Source organism: Salvelinus namaycush, chromosome 12 (assembly GCF_016432855.1).
Source record: "Salvelinus namaycush isolate Seneca chromosome 12, SaNama_1.0, whole genome shotgun sequence".
In the NCBI taxonomy this organism is placed as follows: domain Eukaryota; kingdom Metazoa; phylum Chordata; class Actinopteri; order Salmoniformes; family Salmonidae; genus Salvelinus; species Salvelinus namaycush.
Window position 1 is genome coordinate 17636110 of NC_052318.1, and position 12158 is coordinate 17648267.

Genomic DNA, 12158 nt, shown 5'->3' on the forward strand with positions numbered 1-12158 from the left:
ACTAGAGCGTATGAGTGGTCCCATGATTGTAAGATAGCTTTTGAATCTGCTAAAGCACTCTTATGTAAAACCCCTGTACTTGCTGCTCCGGATTTTGAACAACCGTTTAAACTGGAGGTAGATGCTAGTGCCAGAGGTGCTGGTGCTGTTCTACTGCAGCAGGACAAGAGTGGAGTGGATCATCCCGTTTGTTATTTTTCACGTAAATGTAATAAATGTCAAACAAACTATGCCACAATAGAACAAGAAGCTCTTGCTTTGTTGTTGGCTCTGCAATACTTTGAGGTATATATTGGTTTCAGTGCCCTGCCAGTGATTGTATATACTGACAACAACCCCTTAGTGTTTCTCCACCGGATGTACAACCAGAACCAGCGCCTTATGCGTTGGGCGCTCATTGTACAGAATTATAATTTGGAGATCCGCCACAAAAAGGGTTCTGATAATGTGTTAGCAGATGCTTTGTCTCATGTTTAAAAGAAAAATGATGATTTTTATATTTTGTAAATACTGTGGTCGCAATCCCTAGGGTTGCTCTTTTAAGGGTGGGAGTGTTACGGATATAGGTATCCTGTGTGTGTCTGTGTGTATCCTGTGTATTTATTTTCTCTCCTTCTCCCCTCACAGGTGAAAATCATCATTCCCCAATCAGTCGCTAATCAGAAGACACCTCCGGTTTCCATTACCCTATCACAACCCCTTTCCCTTGCTTTAAAAACCCTGTCAGTTGTTCTCTCTGGAGCTCAATCTCTCTGTCAATGCCATCTGTCTGTACATCTCTTGTTTGGTTTTTGCAACTACATGTCACTTTGTCCCCACCTGTGAGTATTGTTTTTGTTATGGTGTTTGAGTGTTTGTTTGATGGTGGGAAAAGGGGGTAACCAGACAGATCGCCCATGGGCATACACTACCGTAGGTAAACTTTGTCTAAATACACTAGTTAGAACTGGGTGGACCACCCTCTGTATTTTTGGTTAGTTAGTTAGTTAACTGTTGTTTAAGTAGGCTAGTCTAGCTTAGGGGTGTTTTGGGATATGTTTCTTTCCTTGGGTCCAGTTCAGCCCCCCCCCCCCCCCCCCCCCCCCCCCCACTGTTACAGTGTGTTTGCTAATAAACCAAGAGTGTTTGACGGTAATTTAGTTTTCTGTGGTTATTTTGTTCTCATTCTTACTTTTTCACTACTATAATTTGCATGAGTTATGTTATGGGTTTCGTTACCATCCCCCCTAGACTGTCGGGCCAAAGGGATTCGTAACAATAGTCATCCACATACATAGACACTCTGGCTTTACTCAAAGCCAGTGGCATGTCATTAGTAAAGATGGACAGGTTGTTTTACAAGTAACTCTTTATCCATAATATAGCAGGGGGTGTAAAGCCATAACACAACTTTTTCCAGCAGCAGACTATGATCGATAATGTCAAAAGCCACACTGAAGTCTAACAAAACAGCCCTCACAATCTTATCATACATTTCTCTCAGCCAATCATCAGTCATTTGTGTAAATGCTGTGCTTGTTGATGTCCTTCCCTATAAGCATGCTGAAAGTTTGTTGTCAAACTGTTTACTGTAAAATAGCGTCGTATCTGGTCAAACACAATTTTTTTCCAAAAGTTTGCTAAGGGTTGGTAATAACAGGCTGATTGGTTGGCTATTTGAGCCAGTAAAGGGGACTTTTGCTTCCCTCCAAGCCTGGGGGCACACATTCTAGTAGGCTTAAATTGAAAATATGGCAAATAAGAGTGGCAATATCATTTGCAATTATCCTCAGTAATTTTCCATCCAAGTTGTCAGACCCCGTTGGCTTGTCATTGTTGATAGACAACAATCATTTTTTTCTTTCACACTCACTTTATGGAATTCAAAATTACAATGCTTGTCTTTCATAATTTGGTCAAATATACTTGGATGTGTAGTGTCAGCGTTTGTTGCTGGCATGCCTAAATTTGCTAATCTTGCCAATGAAAAAATCATTAAAGTAGTTGGAAATATCAGTTGGTTTTGTGATGAATGAGCCATCTGATGTGGCTCAGATGAAGGAACATTCCTACATTCCACTTGGCAGTGTTCAAAACCGTTTCTACACCGTTTCTGGCGAGGAGTATGCAATACCATATCCTCAACTCTTGGGGCTGCATTCCCTGTAGACCCGGAGGTCTGTCTACTGGGTAACTTCACTAATTCCAATCTTAGGCAAAGACACACTATAAAGTTAACAGAAATGTTGCTAGCTAGTGATTTTAAAGAAATGTATGGCCTTGAAATGGAAATCAGATAGCCACATGGCAATTGAAGTTAATAGTTGTATCCCACTGGAGAAAATGACTTACTGCTTGAGGAATAAGTGAGAGACATTTTACAGAATTTGGCAACCCTTTATTGATTATATGGGGAATCTCCCCTTACATTGATTGCATCTCTGTATAATCCTCATGTAATGTTTCTCACTTAATGTATAATATGTAGCCTACTGCAGGTGATCATATTATCCAATGTCTCATTTTTTTTTTTTTGGCCGCCATACACCACACCATACAATACTCAGTCAATAAACACATCTGTTGGATTCTGTTAATGGTTTGGGTTGGTGGGAAGAGAGCTCATGAGTGCAGGTGGGAGGCATTTAAAGGGATAGCCCTGCCTTTTTCTAGGTGGTTCTGATTTGGTTGATGATGGTGTGTGGTTACCAATAAGGGACAAGCTGGTCCATGGTGGGGAGGAAGTGTGGAATTTGAACAAGCTGTTATAATTATAAATGATTACACTTGGCCATGGCCTAGCTAGCTTGCTAGCAGTAGCCTTGGTAGCAGATTTAATGGAGAAATCAAGATTACAATGTGCATAAGTAATTGTCAGCTACAGAGAAATTTATAACAAACACTGAACAAAGCGGACTATTTTAAAGGTCACCATATCCTCCTCCCTGAGTGTAACATGCTTGCTGCCTTTGAAAACTGTATGAAGGTCCATTGCATTAGCCTCGCGAGCCAGCCTGATCTTGTGTGCTAACATGAATGGTTTGTGGTAGTGAACCATTTATGTAAGTTCGCAAGATCATGCTGGCTCGCGAGGCTACACTGTACAGGCTTACAGTATACAGGTATGGCAAAATGACACAATGGACCTAAATGTCCTGTTTCTCGTCTTTCGTTTTATCACCCAGAGACGGATAACCAATGATAATAATTCTACCTGAAAACACCAGAAATGAAGACAACTGAGACTTAGCTGCTTTTGAATGGCTTCTTTGTTTGAGGAAGATAGTTCACAACCCCTTTTGTTGTAGCGCTGTGAATGTCTCCCCCTAGTGGTAGAGGTAAATATACAGTGCATTCGGAAAGTATTCAGATGTCACCTATGGACGCTACTAGCCCACACACAGCTAATTAGCTAGCTCTTCCACATTGGCTACACAAAGACTTTAATTCAAGAGAAGTAGACCAGTCTACAACACATGAAAATATATAAATATTTCTAGTAGCCTATATGGCTGTGTGCAGGGTTGGGGAGTAACAGATTACATGTAATCCCTTACATGTAAGGGATTACAAAAACGTTAACTGTAATCCATTACATTACCAGCTAAAGTATTGTATTCAGATTACAGATACTTTTGAAAAACTAGATGATTACTTTGAGGATTACATTTAAATTCAGAAAGGATGTTTGCAAAAGAAATCTTTGACACTTCTCCGTTTTCTCAATGACATTCAAATGATCACTATGACACACCAAATGTGTTTGATGGATCACTGGAAAATAGCAGGAATAGGCTTTTGTAGGTTACAGTCCAAACTATGTCTTCCAATGGTGCGACTGCTGTCAGCATCCAAAGATTATCCAACTTGAATAAACGCTTGAGGTCAGGATGACAGCAGTGGTGTAGTCTATGGCGATACGAATATAACTTATTATTGATACAGTGGGGCAAAAAAGTATTTAGTCAGCCACCAATTGTGCAAGTTCTCCCACTTAAAAAGATGAGGCCTGTAATTTTCATAGTAGGTACATTTCAACAATGACAGACAAAATGAGGAAAAAAAATCCAGAAAATCACATTGTAGGATTTTTTATGAATTTATTTGCAAATTATGGTGGAAAATAAGTATTTGGTCACCTATAAAAAAGCAAGATTTCTGGCTCTCACAGACCTGTAACTTCTTCTTTAAGAGGCTCCTCTGTCCTCCACTCGTTACCTGTATTAATGGCACCTGTTTGAACTTGTTATCAGTATAAAAGACACCTGTCCACAACCTCAAACAGTCACACTCCAAACTCCACTATGGCCAAGACCAAAGAGCTGTCAAAGGACACCAGAAACAAAATTGTAGACCTGCACCAGGCTGGGAAGACTGAATCTGCAATAGGTAAGCAGCTTGGTTTGAAGAAATCAACTGTGGGAGCAATTATTAGGAAATGGAATACATACAAGACCACTGATAATCTCTCTCGATCTGAGGCTCCACGCAAGATCTCACCCCGTGGGGTCAAAATGATCACAAGAACGGTGAGCAAAAATCCCAGAACCACAGGGGGGACCTAGTGAATGACCTGCAGAGAGCTGGGACCAAAGTAACAAAGCCTACCATCAGTAACACACTACGCCGCCAGGGACTCAAATCCTGCAGTGCCAGACGTGTCCCCCTGCTTAAGCCAGTACATGTCCAGGCCCGTCTGAAGTTTGCTAGAGAGCATTTGGATGATCCAGAAGAAGATTGGGAGAATGTCATATGGTCAGATGAAACTAAAATATAACTTTTTAGTAAAAACTCAACTCGTTGTGTTTGGAGGACAAAGAATGCTGAGTTGCATCCAAAGAACACCATACCTACTGTGAAGCATGGGGGTGGAAACATCATGCTTTGGGGCTGTTTTTCTGCAAAGGGACCAGGACGACTGATCCGTGTAAAGGAAAGAATGAATGGGGCCATGTGTCGTGAGATTTTGAGTGAAAACCTCCTTCCATCAGCAAGGACATTGAAGATGAAACGTGGCTGGGTCTTTCAGCATGACAATGATCCCAAACACACCGCCCGGGCAACGAAGGAGTGGCTTCGTAAGAAGCATTTCAAGGTCCTGGAGTGGCCTAGCCAGTCTCCAGATCTCAACCCCATAGAAAATCTTTGGAGGGAGTTGAAAGTCCGTGTTGCCCAGCAACAGCCCCAAAACATCACTGCTCTAGAGGAGATCTGCATGGAGGAATGGGCCAAAATACCAGCAACAGTGTGTGAAAACCTTGTGAAGACTTACAGAAAACGTTTGACCTCTGTCATTGCCAACAAAGGGTATATAACAAAGTATTGAGATAAACTTTTGTTATTGACCAAATACTTATTTTCCACCATAATTTCCAAATAAATTCATTAAAAATCCTACAATGTGATTTTCTGGATTTTTTTTTCTCTGTCATAGTTGAACTTTGTCTGTCATAGTTGAAGTGTACCTATGATGAAAATTACAGGCCTCATCTTTTTAAGTGGGAGAACTTGCACAATTGGTGGCTGACTAAATACTTTTTTGCCCCACTGTATCTACATAGCGCATTGATGTGAATCACACTGCTGCTCTCTCATTTAGTTATTTGCACCTTACGGATACTGGTTGTTGTGGATGGCTGCTCACAAATCTAAATGTGTATTTGAACCCAATAATGGTTGAATTCAAAAAGTTTAAGCTGCCTATCAATCATTGTTTTTGAAACCTGTGAACATACAGTGAAGAATGCGCTCTTGCAATAGCTGCATAGTGCGGATCCAAGACTATGGAATAAAAGTGGAGCTTTAATTGCTCAATCTAATTCATGCTGCTAAAAGAAATCCATAGGCCAATGGACACGTGCTCAAACTTGCACACTTTTGATAGACTTAAAAGGTGCAATCTCCAGTTGCTACATCCGTTTTTGGACTTATAAATGATATATATACTGTATATTGATTCTAGTTCAACTGTCACACTCCATGAGAACCCAAAATATAAACTTGTTTTACTCCAATGTTTGTAAACATTGTAAATGTAAACAAATACAGCCTCATGACATGGTTAAAACAATAATTTTTATATCATGGATGGTCAGTCCTTGCATCCATTGCTCTGTCTATTAATCTGAGAGTGGTTACATTTCTTCAGGCCCATCCCACAGCTTTTTACCAAAACAGAGGCAGGGTGTCCATTGTGTTATTGTTTCATCTGTGGATTTGACCTTTAAACGGCTGCATATTGTCAAGATATCAAAGTGTCACCAACAAAAAAGGTCAATAATAGGCCTATAGCAAATGCAGCATATGGCATTCATTTTTCACTTGTAAATAGGACTTTTCAGTAGTGCTCAAAGCATGCCATTCCATGAGAGCAGCATTTATTTTTCAACTCGAATCAATGAGCCCAGTCAGTTTTCCATGACAACAAAATCATAAATAACAGTGTAGGGCTGGCTAATAAGTCCTTAGTTTTGTGGTCATGCTCAGGTAAAACAATTTGGCTAATCTCTACTTCCATATTTCCAAGCCCTATTCTTGAAGACAAAGGGCTATAACATTTATTGGAATGTCTGGAATTCTGATAGACTTTGGTTTATAATGTAAAGATAGAATTTAATCATATTATTCAAAATCAAATCAAATTGTATTGGTCACATACACATGGTTAGCAGAAGTTAATGCGAGTGTAGCAAAATGCTTGTGCTTCTAGTTCCGACGGTGCAGTAATATCTAACAAGTATTCTAACAATTCCGTCAACGTCTACCTAATACACACAAATCTAAAGGGATGGAATAAGAATATATACATATAAATATATGGATGAGTGATGACCGAGCGGCATAGGCAAGATGCAATAGATAGTATAAAATATAGTATAGACATATGAGATGAGTATAAAATATAGTATAGACATATGAGATGAGTATGTAAGATATGTAAACATTATTAAAGTGGCATTATTAAAGTGACTAGTGATCCATTTATTAAAGTGGCCAATGATTTTGAGTCTGTATGTAGTCAGCAGCCTCTCTGTGTTAGTGATGGCTGTTTGATGGCCTTGAGATAGAAGTTGTTTTTCAGTCTCTCGGTCCCAGCTTTGATGCACCTGTACTGACCTCGCCTTCTGGATTGTAGCGGGGTGAACAGGCAATGGCTTGGTTGATTTTTGTCCTTGATTATCTTTTTGTCCTTCCTGTGACATCGGGTGCTGTAGATGTCCTGGAGGTCAGGTAGTTTGCCCCCGGTGATGCATTGTGCAGACCGCACCACCCTCTGGAGAGCCTTGTGGTTGTGGGCAGTGCAGTTGCCATACCAGGCGGTGATACAGTCCGACAGGATGCTCTCAATTGTGCATCTGTAAAAGTTTGTGAGGGTTTTAGGTGACAAGACAAATCTCTTCAGCCTCCTGAGGTTGAAGAGGTGCTGTTGCGCCTTCTTCACCACACTGTCTGTTTGGGTGGACCATTTCAGTTTGTCCGTGATGTGTACGCAGAGGAACTTAAAACTTTCCACCTTCTCCACTGCTGTCCCTAATATTAGATAAAGGGAACCTGAGTGAACAAATAACACAACATATTGATACTTATTTCATTTATATAATTAACAATGTTATGCAACACCGAATGCCCCTGTGTGAAAAAGTTATTGCCCCCTTACACTCAATAACTGGTTTTGTATTTGTATTGGTGGTGGTTGCATCATGTATGCTTGTCATCGGCATGGACTAGGGATTTTGGGGGGGATAAAAAGAAACAGAATAGAGCAAAGCAAAGGCAAAATCCTAGAGGAAAACCTGTTTCAGTATGCTTTCCAAAAGACACTGAGAGAAAAATTCACCTTTTAGCAGGACAATAACTTAAAACACAAGGCCAAATAAACACTGGAGTTGCTTACCAAGACAAAATGGAATGTTCCGAGTGGCCTTAGTTACAGTTTTGAAAATCAAGACTTGAAAATGGCTGTCTAGCAATGATCAACAACCAACTTGACAGAGCTTGAAGACTTTTAAAAGAATAATTTGAAAATATCGTACAATCCAGGTGTGTAAAGCTCAGAGACTTTCCCAGAAAGACTCACAGTGGTAATCGCTGCCAAAGGTCATTCTAACATTTAATCAAGATATAGTGTTATATTTTTCATTACTTTTTTACAAATTATAGAATTTTTCATCCACTTAGACATTACAGAGTATTTTGTGTAGATCGTTGACAAAAAAATTATAATTGAATCCATGTTAATACCATCTTGTAACACAAAAAAATGTGTAAAAAGTAAATGGGTGTGAATTCTTTCTGAAAGCACTGCATGGAGAATTCATGTCAAAAAAGGAAACTTTGATATGTTTCATTAAATTAATGATTGTAATTAAACATGTGACTTGAAAGGCTTATTCCATGAAACATAATAGCTGCCTGTACTGTCAATTTGTATGTGCCGTTATTCATGCTTATACGGTGTACATTTAATTTACAATCTGATTACATCTGCATTTAAAAGTATGGCCTTCTGTGCATTTTTTTTTATCGCTCTACAGTACCTGGTTATGCAGTGTAACTGTACATGTCCTGAACATTATGAAGACGTTATATTACTCTTGCTGTCTCAGAACAATACACAACTGTAATGTTCTCTCTGTGTGGTTGTTTCGGCGGTCGTTCAAACTGTCGTCCAATCACGACCAGCCTTACATGGTAAGGATATTTTCACTCTGCATGTACAGTACTGTGTGTTGCAAAAACTGTTCTGATCAAAGAAGCACACTAAGAGAGGGTGAATGAGGTGGACAACGGCTCAGTTGGAGCACCACCATTTACTTATTTAGCTTGCTTTACATTCTGGGTGGCCTGTTGCGGGTGAGTGCTGGCATACTTTTACTGTTACACTTTATTTTCCCAACACTCCGATCCCTACAGTAACGCAACACACAGGAAGCTAATTATTAAGTAGTCACACACGACTGAGACACAGGCATGGCTTTCTGCTTAAACAGTCATCAGTTTCTCTCCAGTCACATCTTTTAAGTGACCTGTTTCAAAAATGTTGCAATAACAAAGTTTGTTTAAAATATGTGTGCTGTAAGGCCAGAATCTGAATAGTTTATGATGAAATGGCTAGGCCAGTCAGTACTGGCTATGAACATCATAGCCTACTGCACAAGGCTTCGCAAGAATACTTTGCGAACAGGGAGGGTAGATTAGACACGAGTATAAATTTGTCCGAGGAAAACGAAAGTACTGCGACCTAATGAAAATGATAATTTATCTTATTTAGATAGAATTCTAGAATTGTCATTGTTAGTTTGGTGATTTCGGAATGTTGTGTTGAGCCTCGCGCTGACTGTAGCGTTCATCCGGTGAAGTGTTCCTATTTGTGTTATTGTACAGCCAGTGCCGAACTGTTATGTGTCAATAAGTTTTAAGAAGGACGCTGATGGGGATGAGAGGGCCCTTGTATTCAAGCTGGGTATCAGAGGTATGTTTTAATATTTATATGCCGTCATGACAGAGAACGTGTTGGTATTTTATCCCTTATAAATATCCCTGTCGTTTTCCCCAAAATGACTCAGTCATCCAGTGTGAGATCTGTGCTGGTTATCGCGGCTCTGGAAGTGGTCAGCGTGGTGCTTTTTTGTTTTTCGTGAATTATTGTATGTCTAATAGGGGCTTTCATTTATAAAGTTGTTGTTTTAATCGTGAATTCCATTCATCGAAGGCGTTTGGTGTACATTTTAAGTCACTGTTCTGTAAAAAAAAAACGACTATGCAAAAGCCTGAGACAATATGTACGACATGGCTAAGCTGGAGCACTTCCCCCATGAAATGCACGGCTACATTGTTACTAAGCGAATGATGGCAGTGTTCGAATACGTGAAAACCATCAACTGAGTGAAGTTTGCTTACAATTCCATGGATGCTTGTCACTTAGTGGCTCGTGGGCTTTTGGACCCATTGCATGTTTTGCATAATGACACGTTCAGCGGACGGACTGGAGCAATTCGCGTTTGAGAGCTAGCAAGCTAACAAGCTACTTTTATTCATAGTAACTGGTAGGAAATGGAGACCATGCACATCAAACGGTTTGCCGCAATTTTCTGGACGGAAAATCCCTAGTTTAAGTAATGGAAGGTGACGATTTGTACATGGAATACCTTTTTCAATTAATGCATATGAGTTTGACAGGAGTGATATTTTCATTTTCACCAAAGCAAGATGGACTCTCATTCGCTTGTCTGTCATGTCAGACCCTATATCGACATTTTGCACGAATATGCACATTTGAGCTTAATATAAAGAACGTTGGGCTCGATCAACAAAATATGATTAATCAATTAGTATAAACTGATGTTCATAGAATGTTTACCGTGGGTACACTTTTATTGATTCCGTGACAGCCTAATCGGGTTTGCAGGCAGCACCGGTTTTACCTGAAAACAAACGCTGCAATACTGTAGTATATAATCTATACTGATCTATATCTACCAGATATTGCGTATTTTATTGTGTACTGAACGTTAATTACTCCATAGTTGTCAACGTTGCTGGAAGTGCATTTATGTCCGATAGGCTGCACGAATTTAGGATGGACACTACTTCATCAACAACAAATAATGTCCCACCATAGTTTGAAGCTTTATCACATATCGAAGACTTGACTATACACACGTTTTAAGTTATTGTCACAGGGATAATTAATAAGCATGTTTACTATGCCTGCTGAAGAATAAAACTAGAACGCTAGCCTCTGTGGTGGTTTGGTGCATTAACCAAGCATTGCAAATGAATCGCTTGACTGAGAGAAGTGTCTTGTATTTTATAGGTCATCATCATCGCATGAAAAAGCCTGACTGACAGATTCATCTTCATCTTTCAGATACAGCATTTCCATAGTCTGTACCTAAGTAAGTATGCCTGCAATCCATCCCATATTTTCAAAGTCAAGGATTATTGTATTTTGTTGACCAGTTTTTGTTATTAATGACCCATGGTATCCACTCATTGATATGCCATGAAGCCCCATGATATTATATCCTTACATTAACAAGCCTAGCTCTCATGATACATACATTACATCATTGATTGCCATCCCTGATTTGATAGCATCGAGCAAAAGCACAATAACCATTTCTATGGTTTTATGTAGATATTTGTATCAGTGACTGAGATATACCCTTATAATTAAAATGATTAGGATACGTTTCAAAATGAATTAATTACTTTATTTGAGTGATTCTTAGTTGCATAACATGTGCACACTAGCTAGCTGTTTCACCAATGGAGAAACTGTGACTCGGTGTCAGGTGTGTATGCACGCTATGCATGCCTTCCCCATAGCACACCCCCCACACCCCTCTGAGTTTTTCTTGACAAAGTTAAAGATGGTACATGTCATATTTCCGCCTGATAATATTGCACATTAAGACAATTTTGTCTGTCTGACTTACTAGCGCTCTATAAATAATTTTTGTTAATGGCAAATGTCATTTATTTGTTTATTTTATCACCTTGTTACACCACTCGCATCACGGTTCATGATGTCCGAGAAATTAATCAAGGTGCTATCAAAGACCTGAGGGGTATACTACGACGCTAGCTAAATCTATGCAGGATTTTCTAAAGCTAGCCAGCTTTAGTTAGCTTCACATTCCAACTCAGGCTTCATCCATTTTAGGGAGGTGAATATTGACCCTGTACCTGCTGTTAACTCAAGCCAGGCTTGTAACTGTGTGCATGTCACAGGTGGATATCCCAGCGAACAACGAACTCTTCATTGAGTCTGCTGAAACACCAATCCATTACATTTTTTGTCGAAATCAATGTGAAAGAAAGGTTATCCTGCAATTTCAGACTATGGTGTGAATTAGATTATTAGAAGTGCTTTCTTTTTCATTACTAGTATTGTTGTTGTTTTTTGTGTGTTTTTTTCCACTCAAATCGCTTTGTTTAACAGAAGAACATGTGATTAATAAAATATGTAAGGGCGGTGAGAAAATACAGTATAAAAAAAGGAGTTGCATGTACAGTGCATTGAGAAAGTATTCAGACCACTTCACTTTCTCCACATTTTGTTACGTTAGACCTATTCTAAAATGTATTAAATAAAACATTTCTCATCAATCTACACACAATACCCCATAATTGCAAGGCGAAAACATGTTTTTAGAAATGTTTGCAAACGTATT

The 12158-nt window shown here is 39.4% G+C and overlaps 1 protein-coding gene across 1 annotated transcript in view; it reads left to right on the forward strand.

Moving 5' to 3' along the window:
- The first annotated feature begins 8750 nt into the window (after positions 1-8750).
- The window catches only part of LOC120056973 (HMG box transcription factor BBX-like), a 39020-nt gene continuing 35612 nt past the window's right edge, over positions 8751-12158 (forward strand). The window contains exons 1-2 of the mRNA XM_039005302.1: positions 8751-8832; positions 10796-10877. The gene's annotated coding sequence lies outside the window, so the exon portion shown is untranslated. The remainder of the gene's footprint in view (positions 8833-10795; positions 10878-12158) is intronic.